At 43.7% G+C, this 18,958-nt stretch overlaps 2 non-coding genes across 2 annotated transcripts; one reads left to right on the top strand and one right to left on the bottom strand.

Annotated features, from left to right (window-relative positions):
• Window positions 1-747: 747 nt before the first annotated feature.
• Window positions 748-964, top strand: LOC140120142 (small nucleolar RNA U3). Its single transcript, XR_011853547.1, has one exon. It is a non-coding gene; the product is annotated as a small nucleolar RNA U3 (small nucleolar RNA).
• A 2,337-nt stretch (window positions 965-3,301) lies between these two features.
• LOC140120141 (small nucleolar RNA U3) lies at window positions 3,302-3,518 on the bottom strand. The gene has a single exon (XR_011853546.1). It is a non-coding gene; the product is annotated as a small nucleolar RNA U3 (small nucleolar RNA).
• Between the last annotated feature and the right edge of the window lie 15,440 nt (window positions 3,519-18,958).

The following is an 18,958-nucleotide window of genomic DNA, read 5'->3' as shown; positions in this document are numbered from 1 at the left end:
GATTCTCTCCGTACATGGTGGGTGTCAGCTTTATAACACATAAAAACAGAGCCCAAAAGAAAATGTTGCCAATGCATTTTTTCCAGTATATGGCATAGAATATTAAAAAGTGTCACCAAAGTACAATTTGTCCCACTTTAAGACTGCATGAATTTTATAGTCTCCCCTATTCACTTCCCACATATGGCAGTAGAATCAGCTTCATGGGGAATGGAGGATGTGTCCCTTCTGCTGCTTTCAATCTGTGGTTTCAGGACCTCAAAGTTCCTGCGATGGTTATTGTTTAAATTTGCATTGAGAGCAGGAACAGATGTACGAGGATTTCATGGGTGAAGGTCCTTCAGAGTATAACATTTGGTGGGTGGTTTGGGTGGCTCAAACAGCCTTTATCATATCTACCACTGTTCTGGAGTCATTACCCTGGAGACAATAAAACTTTCACACTGCCTAAGAAATCTACTTACTGTGGGGAGGCTGCAGCACGTTCAGGGAAATGGGCTGAGCTACACAGCTCATTCATATGCTAATGAACTATGTATGAGAACAGTTGTTTTCTGGGTAGTAAAGGTTTTACACACTTGTACAATAAAACTCTAAAAAAGTCTTTCACCCTCCAGACACGGCTGTAACCATTCAGTGTATCAGAGTCTCCAGGTTTCTCCCTGTATAGTGTGTTGGGTGCAGGTCGCCCTAATGTTAAGGACAAGCTCTTATCACCCGGGGTGTCTCTACGGCATGGAAAGAGTTAAGACTATACTTTCAGGGATCATTTCTATAGTTTTTAACTGCGGAAATGTGCTCTAAAGTGATCAGACCCAGCAACCATGATGAGGAGCTGTAGTGATCTCTCCTGAGCGGGAAGTGAGCCCCACATCTGCTTCACTGCAGGGACTGGAGGCTGATGATGAACGTTCTCCTTCTCTATTACTGAGAGGGTGGAGGGAGAGATCACAAGCTGAGTGGTGCTTTCATATAGTACAAAGACAGATCTAAAGTATATCTCTTATTACTCAAACTATAGAAAATAAATGTTGATGTTCCTGATCAGGGCCCAGCCTTGTTTTGGAGGCAGCGGAGGTTCAGAATATTGGAGTGGTTAGCGGACGCGGCCTGGGCACGCTAGTGTCACGGTGCTTGGTATGGGGATTGGAGGGCTGTCCTACAGCCTGGCAGGTCTCCAGCAGGAGGTGTGTGCAAGAAAGATGGAGGGAGAGGCTGAAGTACTGGTTCTCCCCGGGGCAACCCCTGAGTGTCCTTAATATATGTACCTGGGTGATGGATGGGGAGCCCTTGATGGTAAAGCCTTATCCAGGGATCAGACAGAGGCAATGTTGTGCAAAATAACTTACGGTTCTTTGTTGAACTACGGCCTGAACAATTTCGGCACAGATTCCGGATTACTGGAGTGGTCATGGAGAGTGGTCCTCAGGAATTGGGTCACCAGCCTGGAAGCAAATGCAGGATGGAGCTTTTATCCTGGGTGTAGCTGAGTGTTAGTGCTGATGGTGCACAGACACTGTTCCTCTCCTCTGTGACAGGATGTGCTCTATAGTGAGAGCTGGGGCCTAGGAGGGGCCTGTGGCATGTGCTCTAAGATCTTTCTCTCTGGTAAGACCTGGGGCCTAAGAGAGCTAAGAACTCTCTGGAACTGACCTATCCCCTCCCTGTCCAGGGTTTTTTTTAAATTATCCTGGTCAGGTGGTGGCTCACTCTCCAATCACACTCCGGTGTACATGGTGCAATACAATTGGTTGACACAATCACATCCACTTAACTCTTACCTGTTCAGACAGAATCTACAGCGCCTAACCTGGAGTTCGCAACTACTCCTCTGTCCATGTATTGGCAGGGGTGTTGCATATTCACGTATATGAATGGATGTTTGCTTAGGGAAAGACAGAGCAGCCACAAAGTCTTGGTAAGAAAACTAGACCAAGATAAATTAATAGATTGGACTCTGGGCCCTCAGATAACTAATATTTCAAGGAGAAAAAAGATTTGTTTCTGCTCACCTCCCTGTTCAGCGTTGTCTTGTAGTAGCCGATGCAAGAAAAGCCGTATGGGGAGCCCCCAGTGAGCCCCCAGATCTGCTTCACTGCAGGGACTGGAGGCTGATGATGAGCGTGCTCCTTCTCTATTACTGAGGGGGTGGAGGGAGAGATCACAAGCTGAGTGGTGCTTTATTAATACAGTGTACTAATAGATTTACACAATATCTTTCTTATCCTTAACCCCTGACTAGCATGTGACATGATAGTATGTCACATGCCAGGTCCTGGTGCATGGAGATGTCCTCTCCATAGCTGTTAAGTCCTACCAGTAACACCGGTCGCGGGTGTCTTCCTGCTGATCGCTGCCGGCGGCTTCAAAAAGATGGTGGCGCATGGGTTAACTTTGGGTTAACCCATGCATTACAATGTGCTATCAGCTGTAGTATGGCAGTATATGATGGGATCGTACAGGCACCCTAGGGCTAAAGTACCCTAGGGAGTCTGAAAAATAGTAAAAACAAAAGTTAAAAAAAAAGAATATATAATAAAAAAAACCTAAAAATTTTAATCACCCCCCTTTCCCTAGAACTGATATAAATAAATAGTAAAAATTACACATCAGGTATCGCCGCATCTGAAAATGCCCGATCTATCAAAATATGATAGCGGTTTTTCCCTCCGTTTAACCCCGTAACGAAAATCATGCCCAAAGTCGAAAATGGCACATTTTTGCCATTTAAAAAAAAAAAATTCTATAAAAAGTGATCAAAAGGTCATACAGTCCTAAAAATGATAACATTGTAAACGTCATCAAAATCCGCAAAAAAACGGCACCACCACAGCTCCGTACACCAAAGTATAAAAAAGTTATTAGCGCCAGAAGATGGCAAAATCCCCCCCAAAATTTTTGTACAGGAGGTTTTAATTTTTTTAAATGTATGAAAACATTATAAAACCTATACAAATTTGTTATCCCCATAATCGTACCGACCCAAAGAATAAAGCAGACATGTCATTTGGGGCGCACAGGGGTTGCCCCGGGGAGAACCAGTACTTCAGCCTCTCCCTCCATCTTTCTTGCACACACCTCCTGCTGGAGACCTGCCAGGCTGTAGGACAGCCCTCCAATCCCCATACCAAGCACCGTGACACTAGCGTGCCCAGGCCGCGTCCGCTAACCACTCCAATATTCTGAACCTCCGCTGCCTCCAAAACAAGGCTGGGCCCTGATCAGGAACATCAACATTTATTTTCTATAGTTTGAGTAATAAGAGATATACTTTAGATCTGTCTTTGTACTATATGATAGCACCACTCAGCTTGTGATCTCTCCCTCCACCCTCTCAGTAATAGAGAAGGAGAACGTTCATCATCAGCCTCCAGTCCCTGCAGTGAAGCAGATGTGGGGCTCACTTCCCGCTCAGGAGAGATCACTACAGCTCCTCATCATGGTTGCTGGGTCTGATCACTTTAGAGCACATTTCCGCAGTTAAAAACTATAGAAATGATCCCTGAAAGTATAGTCTTAACTCTTTCCATGCCGTAGAGACGCCCCGGGTGATAAGAGCTTGTCCTTAACATTAGGGCGACCTGCATTCAACACAATATACAGAGAGAAACCTGGAGACTCTGATACACTGAATGGTTACAGCCGTGTCTGGAGGGTGAAAGACTTTTTTAGAGTTTTTTTTGTACAAGTGTGTAAAACCTTTCCTACCCAGAAAACAATGGTTCCCTTCCATAGTTAGCATATCATTAGCATATGAATGAGCTGTGTAGCTCCGCCTATTCCCTTGCACATGGAGAGTAAGATCCCTGACCCCCACACATGCTGCACCCTCCCCCTAATGACTTCCTGCAGGTAGGGGTAATAAGCCGGGCAGTTGTGTCCCGCCCTCTCATTTTTCTTCTCCTCACCTGGGTTTTCAGGTTCTGGTCATAGGGCGAGCATGGGCTATGTGACTGGGGGATCTCTATGTGACTGGGGGATGTCCTGATGGGTTAGGCAGCCCCCACTCCTCAAATGGAGGGGTTAAAAGGGTTGTCCACTCTCAGCAAATAATTGATATGGTTTGTGTAAGAATAAGTTATACTTTTTTCCAATATACTTTCTGTATCAATTCCTCACAGTTTTCTAGATCTCTGCTTGCTGTCCTTCTATGGACAGATTTCTATGCACTGGAAGTAAACATAGGAGCTTTCTATAGAAGGACAGCAAGCAGAGTTAGACTACACACTTAAAATTTACATCTGTTGTCTGACTGTTATTTATGGGCCAGAAAAGTGGGGGGTCTGAGTTACAGGGGTGGGACCCTTGTTTGGTGTGAAAACCACTTTTTTTTTTTATTGAAAAGAGCTTTATTCAAAATTCTCATGTGAAAACCACTTTAAGCGGTTGCATTATGTGGAGACCCTATTGATACCTATATACTGGGGGCATGTTCTGGAGCTACCTATATACTGGAGACATACACCTGAGCTAACTAGATACTGGGAGCATGCGCTGGACTACCTATATACTGGGGGTATGTGCCTGGGCTACCTATGTACTGGGTGCATGTGCCTCCACTAGCTATATACAGGCGGCATATGTCTGGACTACCTATATACTGGGGGTATGTGCCTAGGCTATCTATATACTGGGGCATGTGCTGGGCTACCCATATACTGGAGGTACGTGCTGGTCTACCTCTGTGAGGAGGCATGTGCCTGGGCTATCTATATGCAGGGAATATGTGCTTGGGATACCTATATACTGGAGGCTTGTGCTAGGCTACCTAAACATTGAGGCATGTTCTAGAGTTACCAATATACTGGAGACATATACCTGAGCTATTTAGATACTTGGAGCATGTTCTGGGCTACCTATATACAGGGGGCATGTGCCTGGGCTACCTATATACTGAAGGCATGTTCTGGAGCTATCTATATAATGAAGGCATGTACCTGAGCTACCTATATACTGGAAGCATGTACTGAGACTACCTTTATATTGGGGCATATGTCTGGGATACCTGTATACTGGAGGCATGAACTGGGCTGCCTACATACTGGAGGTATGTGCTGGGCTACCTCTATACAGGAGGCATGTTCCTGGGCTATCTATATACTAGGACATGTACCTGAGCTACCTATATACTTGGAGCACGTGCTGGACTACCTATATACTGGGGGGTATGTGCCTGGGCTACCTGTATACTGGAGGCATGTGCTGGGCTACCTGTATACAGGAGGCATGTGTATGGGCTATCTATATAACAGGGCATGTACCTGAGCTCCAAAATATATTTACGGTCCAGCCGGGCTCTTGACAGCAAATGATTTTTATTTGGTTACATCATAACCTCTCCATGAAACAAGTATGTTTCATAGGTAGCCCAGGCACATACCCCCAGTATATAGGTAGTCCAGCGCATGCTCCCAGTATCTAGTTAGCTCAGGTGCATGTCTCCAGTATATAGGTAGCTGAGCTACCTATATACTTGGAGCACGTGCTGGGATACCTATATACTGGGGGGTATGTGCCTGGGCTAGCTATATACTGGGGACATGTGCTGGGCTACCTGTATACTGGAGGCATGTGCTGAGCTACCTCTATACAGGAGGCATGTGTCTGGGCTATCTATATAACAGGGCATGTACCTGAGCTCCAAAATATATTTACGGTCCAGCCGGGCTCTTGACAGCAAATGATTTTTATTTGGTTACATCATAACCTCTCAATGAAACATTTGCTGTCAAGAGCCCGGCTGGACCGTAAATATATTTTGGATTGCTACATGCCCTAGCAGAAGGGTGGCCCATGCCAGGACCTGACACAAGAGGCATTCATGGGGAGGTGAGCTGGCATCTTCTTTGAGCATGTACCTGAGCTACCTATATACTTGTAGCATGTGCTGGGCTACCTATATACTGGAGGCATGTGCTGAAACTACCTATATACTGGGGGTAGGTGCCTGGGATGCCTATATATTGGAGGAATGTGCTGGCCTGGGCCTTGTTCTGGGCTACCTATATACTGGTTGGCATGTGTTGGGCTACCTAAATGCTGAAGGCATGTGCTGGGCTAGCTCTATACTGGGGAAAAGCGTTGGACTACCTATATACTGGTGGCATTTGGTGTGCTACCTATATACCGTGGGCATGTGCCTGGATTATCAATATACTGGGGGCATGTGGGTTACCTATATACTGGGGGTATGTGCTGGGACTATATATTTACCACTGGTAAGCCTTATTGTACATGATCCCATAGCAGTTGGGCTCTTATATTTCATAATGATTTTTTAATAGGGTCACTTATTCCCCCCCCCCCTTAGGCTTCACCCTTCTTTTGCTTCGATTTTGATAAAATATTAGAGATGGGGGGGCTCGATATTGCTTGTCTGCCTAGGACACCAAAATGCCTTGTTGTGGCCCTGGATGTTAGATTAATTTGCTCAAAACCACCAGCGCTCCCTGCACTTAGTGAGGAAGATACCCGCTGGTCCAACTAATGCACTCTATACCAATTATTTATGGTGTGGTTTATAGGGGGAGGGTGGGGAAATGGCGGCGCCAGCATGGGAGTTGTAAGCTGGAGGGTGTATTTTTATTTTACTCATGTATGACAAGTAGCGTAGGTGCTAAAAATGTTGGTGTTGCCCACCTTGCCCATAGCAACCAAGGAAGTTCCCGATTTTCTGTTTTCACTGCGGATTCAAAAATAAAAGCAGAAATGTGATTGGTTGCTAAGAGCAGTTTTAATTACCTTCCTTACTAATTTAAATAGTTTAGGCCTCATTTAACCAAAGTAACAGAAATCCGGCCTAGTTTCACAAAGAAAGCCTGATTTTATTTTTAAAACTTTATTGCACATACAAAAAGGTTCTAGGAATACAATGAAAATGAGTTATCGTATGCTCCTGCTTTAAGGCTTTGACTCGGGTGTTTCTTTTACTCCGTACTGTAGTACGGCAGTAAATGGTAGGATCAATTAGACAACCTAGGGTTAAAGTACCCTAAGGGGGTACTTAGGGTACTTAGGAAAATCACTCCCCCTTCCCCTGGAACCGATATAAATATAAATAAACAGTAAAAATAATAAACATGTTAGGTATTGCCGCATCCCAAAATGTCCGATCAACCAAAACTTAATAACGTTTTTTCCCGCCATCTAACGGAAAATAGTGCCCAAATTCGAAAATTCCACATTTTTCCCATTTTGAAAAATTAAAAAAAAAAAGTAAATAAAAAGTGATCAAAATAATTAATAATAATTCCTTTATTTTTATAGCGCAGACAGATTACGCAGCGCTGCACAGAATTTGCCAAAACAGTCCCTGTCCCCAATGGGGCTCACAATCTAATCAACCTACCAGTATGTTTTGGAGTGTGGGAGGAAACCGGAGGACCCGGAAGAAACCCGGAGAGAACATACAAACTCTTTGCGGATGTTGACCTGGATGTGACTTTAAGGCCTGTTCCATACTCGCGAATGTGATGCGATGAACACGCATCGCGCTTGCAACGTGTGTTGCTCGGATCTCCCGGCCCGAACACTGCAAACCGGAAATTAACTGACATGCTGACTTCAGTTCCTGTTTGCAGCGCTCGGGCCATGTGATCCATGTGATCGCATCACACTCGCAAGTGTGGAAGGGGCCTTACCCAGGACCCGCAGCGCAGCAAGGCTGTAGTGCTAACGACTGAGTCACCGTGCTCCCCATAAGGCCGTACAGTCCTTAAAATGGTAGCGTTGAAAACGTAATCGAAAGTCGCAAAAAATGACACCACCCACAGCTCCATATACTGAAGTACAAAAAAGTTATTAGCGCCAGAAAATGGCAAAATGAAGAATTTTTTTTGTACAGGAGGTTTTAATTTTTGTAAATGTTTTAAAACATTATAAAACCCATACACATTTGGTATCACCGTGATCGTGCCCATACAAAGAATAAAGTAGACATGTCATTTGGGGCGCACAATGAAAATGACAAAAATCCAAGCCCACAAGAAAATGTCACTATGGGGCACATTTACTTACCCGGTCCTGTCGCAATCCAGCGGAGCGTTCTCCGACGAGGATTTGGGTCTTTCGGCGATTCACTAAGGTCGTGCGCCCGATGTCCACCAGGTGTCGCTTTTGCGCCGAGGTCCGCCGGAGTTCACCATCCTTTTCCTGGTGCAAGTAAGTGTGTGTCAAGAGACACAATTCGTCGCAAAACGTTAAAATTCGGAAAACCCGGCGGAAAAACGCGATTCGGATTCCTTAGTAAATGTGCCCCAATGCGTTCTTCCACTGCATTTGGAATTTTTTTCCCACTCCCCAGTACACTGTATGGGATATTAAATCACTATGAAGTGCAATATGTTACGCAGAAAACAAGCCCTCACACATGTTATGGATTTTTGAAGGTCGGGAGTGAAAAATTAAAACTCACAAATTAAAAAGGGCCTGGTTGTTAAGGGGTTAAAACATCATAGCGTTACTGCCATCTCATAAGGAAAGCTATACTGCTCCCTAGTGTAAGGGTCCCAACAAACAGCCCCCTATATCACAGTTACTACTCCTGTGGTATTGGGTATGTGGGCATTGGCACTGCACTTCCTTTGGGGTGCAGCGTTCTAGGCAATATACCCCTCCTGTGCAGCACCAAGGCAGATCATATATAATATATAAGAGAAGGTTAATGGCACTACTGGAGGAGGGAGGGAAGCAGTTTTTGGGGTGTCACAGTCCAAACATCCACTACTGAGAGGTCAAGAGTATCCTAGAGATTCAAAGTGGTGGCAACTACTCAAATCATTTTTAGCACCAAATGGCGCACATTTACTATGGATCTTGCGCCAGTTTTCTGTCGGACTTTGCACGTTCTTTTATGTGCAATCTGCTTGCACAGGTATTTGAGAAGTTGTGGGCAGCACGTTGGCTCAGTGGTTAGCATTACAGCCTTGCAGCGCTGGGGTCCTGGGTTCAAGTCCCAGAGTCAACATCTGCAAAGAGTTTGTATGTTCTCTCCGTGTTTGTGTGGGTTTCCTCCGGGTCCTCCGGTTTCCTCCCACACTCCAAAACATACTGGTAGGTTGATTAGATTGTGAGCCCCATTGGGGACAGGGACCGATTTGGCAAACTCTGTGTAGCGCTATATAAATAAACAAATTATTATTAAGAAGTGTCTGCACCACATATACGTCGGACCACGTGCAAAATCCAACGGAATTGTGTCGCACATCCCATGATAAAGGCGCACCAAAAAAGAGTTGGTGCGGTCTGTCGGAGCAGTGGAGGCAGCGCCAGATTCATGAAGAACGTGAGCCAGAAATCCCGAATCTGGCGCCCCCTGCACACGACACAGGTAACTGCACATAGCACAGATTACACTGTTCTTAGTAATTGTACCCCAATATGTTTCCCTTATACTGCAGTTCCCCCTTAAACATAAGGTCCTCTGAGCTGGAGTTAGAGCAGACGTCCCCCATCTGGATACATATATTAGACACCAGAGCTCTCTCCCGTCTCCTCTATCCCCGTTGCTCCTCTCACATTTCCACCAGGGGGGTCTGTTTCGCTGACGGATAAGCTTAGACTCATTACATTCATACCTGAGAGCATCCAAATCGGGATGACCTTGATCAGATTTGACCACGAGTAGAGGGTTACCCATGTCTCCTGCCGTATATCATGCAGCGGCGAGCTATAATCTGTATATAATGTAGTGATTATATGTATATAGGAGGCTGTAGACCCCTGAAGCCTATGCTATCTATAGAAAGCTCTGCTCACTGACTGCGTGCATTCCATACATACAACACAGGCAACAGGTGGCTCATAGGGTTGGGATATGCTCTACACTTTTGTCCTAATTGCATGCTAGGAGTTGTAGTGTCAAGAGGTTAAAAGATCTAATGTTATTATCAAAAGTGAAAATCTTCTTATTTTTGTTTTATTGACAACAGTGCTATTAAAAGGCTAAAATTATTGACCTGTCCTTAAAATACACAGAACCGAACATAAAGCAGCCAGCACTGTTCTCTGTTTAGTGGCTAAACTGAGTTATTGCAGCTGCTATTTAAATTAATAGGAAGTGATCTGTAGTACCGGTTCTGACCACTACAAGAGAATGGCGCTGTCTGCATACACTCTCATTCTCTGTGGATCAGTTGATGAGAACATCGGATTTGTGTGGGTTTGGTTGTTGGACCTCTCACCATCTAATACTGACATTTTATGAATATTTTAAGCTTGGAGCTCCAATTTAATGGTGTATCCATTAGAATGGACAATGAATATAAAATTAGGGGACAACTCCTGACAATTGGATTAGGCTGCTTATTGTAGGGGCGTCTTTACAGAAACCCTGTAATGTATAGGAGGGGTATTCTTCATAGTTTACTCACACAAAAGTACAAAAATCAGATTGGTAGTGGGACTGCAGTGATGCATAGATAACACCAGAGGGAGCTACTTCCTCACAGATCTGTTCCATCATTCACCAATTCAATGCAGTATTTAGCATTTGTAACCAAAATAACATATATAACGGTGATTTGCACTGTGATGTTATATTGTGGCACATGGCCAGGGCAGCCATCAGGAAATTCGGGGCCCCATACAGCAAAAGTGTCTGGGCCCTAACACACCCCAAAACCGAACAAGCCTCCTGCCCCCCGCAGTGACCTTTCACAAACAGGGTTTGAGGCCTGTTGCTACGACAAGGCACACTCTTCTGGTAGATTGCCAATAGGAGTCATACTATTGAACGTCACGTGCAATTTTTCACATTTTCATAAAAAAAGCTAAATCCTGCTATTGAGGGACCTGCTCAGGTTTCAAGTCACTTTGAGAGGCCTAAATAAAGTAAAACCCCATAAATTACTCCATTATAGAAACTACACCCCTCAACGTACGTAAAACAACTTTTATGAAGTTTGTTAACCCTTTAATTGGTTTACAGGGGTTAAAACAAAATCGGATGCAATTTCGAAATTACATTTTATTTGGCTAAATTAATGTGTTTTTCATAAAATGTACAAATTCTCAGTGGATAAAATTCCAAAACGCTCCTCAAAATTTGATCCCCCATCTCTCCCGCGTATAATAATACCCCATATGTGGTGGTAACCTGCTGTATGGGCACACGCCAGGGCATTGAGGGGGAGCTGCGCCATTCAGAGCAGATTATGCATTGTCACTTTTTATTGGCTATACAATCTTTATTTTTTTGGCAATTTGGACATTTAAGGGCTTATTTTTTGCGACATGAGATGCACTTTACAAATACTTCATTTAAGTGGGTCTATAGCTTTTCGATGAGATTTTATTAACTCTTTAATGTATGGAGGAAAAGAAAATTGTCAATTTGGGGTTTCTTTTTTTTGTATATTTTGGGGGTCGTACACCATACACTAAAAATACTATAATATTTTCATTCTATAGATCACTACGATTACGGTGATACCTCATTTATATAGTTTTTCATTTATTTTTACAATTTTACTGGAGAAAAACTAATACAGAGGAAATCTTATTTGTTTCTGCATCGCCATCTTTTCGGGAACTTAACCTTAATATTTTTTGGTTGACAGAGCTAGTTTAGGGCTTATTTTTTACGTGTTGAGTTGTTCTTTCAATTGGTACCATTTTGGGGCACATAACTTTTTTTGATCACTTTTTAGAACATTTTTGTAAAGGGATTTTATGAAAATTTATATTTTTGGCGAGTTTTTCGGGTTTTGTTTTTACGGCGTTCACCGTACGGGTCCAATAATGTTTCTGACTTATTGTACAGATTGTTACGGACGCGGTGATACCAAATATGTGGGGGGTTTTGGTGATTTTCAGGTATTTTTACTTTATTAGATGTGTATAGGGAATGTTTGTGTTTAGGGGACTTTAACTCTATTTAATTAATTATTTTTATTAAAAATTGTGTTTATTCAGTGTTTTTAACTTTTTTTTCTTTACTTTTACAGGTTAGCTTGAACAAGTGATCCACTGATCACTTGTTCAAGCTATTCTTCACCTAATACAGTGTAATACAGATGTATTACACTGTATTATGTGAAACACTGAGCATGCTGCGCATGCTCAGTGTGTCACAGCCGGTTCCTGCCAGGAGGCACGGACCCGGCACCCGGAAGAAGATCGCGCAGCCCCGGGCACCGGCAGTCCCGGGGCTGCGATCAGAGCAGCGGGACCCCCCCGGTAAGCGCCGCGGGGGGGGCCGAATCCTGTTAAATGCCCCTAGCACGCCGCGGTCAGCGCGACCGCGGCGTGTTAGGGGTTAACACCCGCGATCGGAGAAATCTCCGATCGCGGGTGTTAGAGGAGGGTGTCGGCTATAATATATAGCCGACACCCGCAGCTTCTGGCCCCGGCTCCATTCAGGAGCCGGGGCCAGAAGTTTGACGTACTATTACCGCACATTACCCCACCGGCCGGGCCCCCCCCCCCCTAGTGTCTTAGAGTCCGGGCCCCATAGGGCAGTACCAGTTGTACTGCCCTATCGGCGGCCCTGCACATGGCCTTTATGTATTTGGCACACTGTAAGAAGAACAGGGACTGAAGAGGTGTGCCCAAATTGAGCAATAAAAAGTGGAAAAAAACCCGAAAAAATAAAATAAAATACAGAGCCAATAAATACCCGAATATTGTCAAGATAGTCCTATAGTGCCAAGAAGATATTGTCATATACAGCCCACATAATACAGCCATATAGTGCCATGATAATATTGTCAGATAGACCACAGAATACCACCATATAGTACCAAGATACATAATAGCCCCATATAGTGAAAAAATAATAGGGTCATATACAGTCCACATAATACCCCCAAGTAGTGCAAAGATAATGAGGTTATATACTGCCCACATAATACCACCATATAGTTCCAAGATAATAGGCTTATAGGCTTATATATATAGCTCACATAATACACCCATATAGTGCAAAATAACATGGCCATATACAGTCCACCATAATACCCCCGAGTAGTGCTAAGATAATGAGGCTATATACTGCCCACATAATACCACCATATAGTGCCATGTTAATATTGTCATAAGGGCCACACAATACCACCATATGATGCCAAGATAGTAGACTTATTTTTTCACTATATGGGGCTATTATGTGAGCTGTATAGAAGTCTACTATCTTGGCACTATATGGTGGTATTGTGTGGGCAGTATATAAACTCATTATCTTTGCACTGCTTGGGGGTATTATGTGGACTGTATATGACCCTATTATTTTTTCACTATATGGGGCTATTATGTGAGCTGTATATAATAGGGTCATATACAGTCCACATAATACCCCCAAGCAGTGCAAAGATAATGAGTTTATATACTGCCCACACAATACCACCATATAGTGCCAAGATAATAGGCTTATATATATAGCTCACATAATACACCCATATAGTGCAAAATAACATGGCCATATACAGTCCACCATAATACCCCCGAGTAGTGCTAAGATAATGAGGCTATATGCTGCCCACATACTACCACCATATAGTGCCATGCTAATATTGTCATAAGGACCACACAATACCACCATATGGTGCCAAGATAATAGGCTTATATACAGCTCACATAATAGCCCCATATAGTGAAAAAATAATAGGGTATTTTACTGCCCATATAATACCATCATATAGTGCCAACATAATAGGGTTATGTGAAGCCCACATAATACCACCATATAGTGCCAACATAATAGTGAATAATACCGTATAGTGCCAACATGATAGGGTAGCGTGAAGCCCACATAATACCCCATGTAGTGCCAACATATTAGTGACAAACCCACACATAATACCACCATATACTGCCAAAAATAGGGTCATGTATAGCGAAAAATGTTACAATCATATAGTGCCAAGATAATATGGTCATATACAACCCCCATAACACACCACCATATGGTGCCAAGTTAATAGGGTCATAAAAAGTCTACATAATACCACCCTATAGTGTTCATATAGTTCATATAACCCTGTGGTTGCTCAGCTTTTCATGGACTCTGATCTTGGCTAAGGCTGGAGGAACCTGAAGCTTTTGAGATGTGATTTCCCGGATGATGTCCCCCTCCGCTCCCTCCCCATCTGTTTCTCATCTCATAATGTAAATCATGCCCCCCCCCATCATAGTCACCATTGTGCTATCACAGGAGATTTATAGGCTGATGATCCTGCCTTCGCTCAGGGCGACATAGACCTGGCTGGGGGTAAGAGGACTCATTCAGCGGATTAAAGAAACACCCCCCCCCCCCCCCCCCGTTTAATATGTCGCCCTCAGTTATCTACATGGGGGTTATACCGAGCCTTTGATGTTACAATGAGACTGAATGGCCCTGTCTGCATAATCCCAATCCCAGGCGGATCAAAAAATAAAAAATAAAAAAGCATCTGACCCTGATCAAAAAAGATCAACATCATTAATAACTGATGATACCCCACACCCACCAGGCGCCACCATCCTGGATGCTGAAGGCAGACTTGGCTCACTGACACTCTGTGATTGACACTACAGAGGCTGACACATGTCTTACAATCCAGAAAGTTAGTCTGTGACTACACGACTGATAAGTGACATCTCATAAGGGACATCCATCAGGTTCAGAACTTCATGGTTACCTTTCCTGGCCATAAATTATAACTGCAAATTGTGCACCTTAAATTACCACAGTCACGTACAGTATAGTGTCCCCTGAATAACACTGTGCTCCTAAATAATATATATCCCTCAGTATACAACTGACCACATTGTGCCCCCACATATATCATATATACCCCTCACACCACAACTGACCACACTGTGCCCCCACATATATCATATATATTCCTCACACCACAACTGACCACACTGTGCCCCCACATATATCATGTATACCCATCACACCACAACTGACCACATTGTGCCCCCACATATATCATATATACCCCTCACAACACTACTGACCACACTGTGCCCCCACATATATATATATATATATATATATATATATATTCCTCACACCACAACTGACCACACTGTGCCCCCACATATATCATGTATACCATCACACCACAACTGACCACACTGTACCCCACATATATCATATATACCCCTCACAACACAACTGACCACACTGTGCCCCCAGATATATCATGTATACCCATCACACTACAACTGACCACACTGTGCCCCCACATATATCATATATACCCATCACACCACAACTGACCACACTGTGCCCCCACATATATCATATATACCCCTCAGTATACAACTGACCACATTGTGCCCCACATAAATCATATATCCCCCTCACACCAGTACTGACCACACTGTGCTCCTCACATATATCATATATACCCATCACACCACAACTGACCACACTGCGCCCCCACATATATCATATATACCCCTCAGTAAACAACTGACCACATTGTGCCCCACATAAATCATATATCCCCCTCACACCACTACTGACCACACTGTGCTCCTCACATATATCATATATACCCCTCACACCACAACTGACCACATTGTGCCCCACATAAATCATATATCCCCCTCACACCACAACTGACCACACTGTACCTCCCATATATATCATATATACCCACAACTTACATCACATCACAACTGACCACACTGTGCCCCACATAAATCATATATCCCCCTCACACTACTACTGACCACACTGTGTTCCCCACATATATCGTATATACCCCTCACACCACAACTGACCACACTGTACCCCCACATATATCATGTATACCCATCACACCACAACTGACCACATTGTGCCCCCACATATATCATATATACCCCTCACAACACTACTGACCACACTGTGCCCCCACATATATATATATATATATATTCCTCACACCACAACTGACCACACTGTGCCCCCACATATATCATGTATACCCATCACACCACAACTGACCACACTGTACCCCACATATATCATATATACCCCTCACAACACAACTGACCACACTGTGCCCCCAGATATATCATGTATACCCATCACACTACAACTGACTACACTGTGCCCCCACATATATCATATATACCCATCACACCACAACTGACCACACTGTGCCCCCACATATATCATATATACCCCTCAGTATACAACTGACCACATTGTGCCCCACATAAATCATATATCCCCCTCACACCAGTACTGACCACACTGTGCTCCTCACATATATCATATATACCCCTCACACCACAACTGACCACACTGCGCCCCCACATATATCATATATACCCCTCACACCACAACTGACCACACTATACCCCACATATATCATATATACCCATCACACCACAACTGACCACACTGTACCCCCAGATATATCATATATACCCCTCACACCACAACTGACCACATTGTGCCCCACATAAATCATATATCCCCCTCACACCACAACTGACCACACTGTACCTCCCATATATATCATATATACCCACAACTTACATCACATCACAACTGACCACACTGTGCCCCACATAAATCATATATCCCCCTCACACTACTACTGACCACACTGTGTTCCCCACATATATCGTATATACCCCTCACACCACAACTGACCACACTGTACCCCCACATATATCATATATACCCCTCACATCACTACTGACCACACTGTGCTCCCCACATATATCATATATACCCCTCACACCACAACTGACCACACTGTACCCCCACATATATCATATATACCCCTCACACCACAACTGACCACAGTGCTCCCCACATATATCATATATACTCCTCACACCACAACCGACCACACTGTACCCTACATATATCATATATACCCCTCACACCACAACTGACCACACTGTACCCCCACATATATCATATATACCCCTCACACCACAACTGACCACACTGTACCCTCACATATATCATATATACCCCTCACACCACAACTGACCACACTGTACCCCCACATATATCATATATACCCCTCACACCACAACTGACCACACTGTACCCCCACATATATCATATATACCCCTCACACCACAACTGACCACACTGTACCCCCACATATATCATATATACCCCTCACACTACTGACCACATTGTACCCCCACATATATCATATGTACTGCATACACCACATCTAACCACACTGTGCTCCCCATATACACTCCTTTTTACCACAACTGATCACACTGATCATATATACCCCACATACCACTACTAATATACACCCTTCACACTAAACCCCCGTTTGGGAACAAGCAGCTAATAGGCTACTGAACCTACGAAATCATGGCCGGACGCACGTACTGATGTATTCCGGAGCCCCAGTATTTACTTTATGACTTTAGACATAACATTTTATTTTTGAATCAGACTACAAAGAGTTTTATGTGTCGTCTGTTGCTATGGAAACACTTGACATTTTAACAATTTTTTTGGATGCATCGGTACAATTTAATAAATTTGCTCCTCACTACAATAGGAAGACAGATTGTATTGGTGTTAAGCTATGATGTATGAGTGAGAAAACAAGTGCTGCTCCATCTGTCTTCTGATGTATAAACAGTATGAGTCACTGCGATCGCGCACACGGTTAGGAGCGCAGTCGTGACTCAGCCGCCACCATGTAGGGTCACGTAACCTGTTATGTCTGGGGTCACAGCCTTGATAATCAGAGGCTGTTTCAGTCGTTTCCTGACAACTACAAGATCCTCATGTCTGTGCAGAAGGCGCAGCATTCAGTGACTCACTGGAGCGTAGCAGCAGGGGTGATGTCATGCAACTTAAAGGGGGTTTCCAGCTCAATGTAAACAAAGATCACTGTATAATGAACTTTCCTATAGACTTTGGGCTCGTTTAGATGGGTCTGTTTCGCATCTGCCAAAAAAAAAAAAAAAAGCCTCCGTTTTCAATCGTTGTAGTATTCAAGTCTGTTTTTATTGCGTGCGCACAAAACTAACAGATGATTGGCTGCATTTGGAAGGCCCAAAAAATCGTCTGAGGAAAGAATCGACAGGAGACATTCGTAATTTCTGTGAATCAAATGACCTATAGAAATCTGAGAAAAAAATAGTTCATGCTGTGATTTTTTTTCCTCAGGGTTCATAAAACTGTGTTTACAAAAAACGGACGTGTGAAACAATGGGTCAGTATGTTATTGGCAACCATCATGGAGAGCGTACAGACATGTGACTAGCCACATGGGAAATAATGGGTCAATATATTATTGGTAAACTTCACGGAGAGCGTACGGACATGAAAAACGCTTGTTTGAATAAGCCCTCATTTAATCCCTCTCCATTGTTAAGATATCTGTTTGCTGTCAGGGAATAAAAAGTATCCAAAATCATCATGGTGTCCATTATTTATTACATTTTACTAGAATAAAAGGGGGTGTCGCAAGGTTAGTTAGAGGACATTATAGTATGTGGGGAATTGGGGGCTACGTAAGGGGGAAATAAATACAGCTTGCGGTAACAAGGGAAGCATCTTTGTGTGGGGGCTGCTAAAAAATGGACATTATACAATGTGGGGGCGAAACGAGAGATAATTATACAATGAAGAGTGAGTATATAGATTGGGAGCCACAAACGGGGGCAAAATACATTATGGAGACAATCAAAGGGGCATTATACAGTGTGAAGGGGGTGCAAAAGTGGAACATTTTATAGTGTGGGGGCATTATACACTGTGGGGACCATAACTGGGGCAGTGTGGGGGGGGACAATAAAGTTTAATTAAGTAGTGTGGAGGTATTCATTGTGGGGTATCACTAGGGGGGAACATAGAGTGTGGGGGTCAATTAGCAGTATCCCTCTTTTCCACCTTGCTGGGAGTAGTAGTTCTGCACAGGCCACTGCCAGAGATGGATGTGATAAGACACAGCGGAGACATTATCTAGGCATCTGTGGCGGTCTTTATGAGACCGTGTGCCCCCCCCCCCGATGCCCTGACTTCTCATCGTCTTCACAGCTTGTC

The sequence above is a fragment of the Engystomops pustulosus genome, chromosome 2, assembly GCF_040894005.1.
Source record: "Engystomops pustulosus chromosome 2, aEngPut4.maternal, whole genome shotgun sequence".
Lineage (NCBI taxonomy): Eukaryota > Metazoa > Chordata > Amphibia > Anura > Leptodactylidae > Engystomops > Engystomops pustulosus.
The sequence above is the reverse complement of the archived record's forward strand: the minus strand, read 5'-3'. Positions and strand labels throughout refer to the sequence as shown.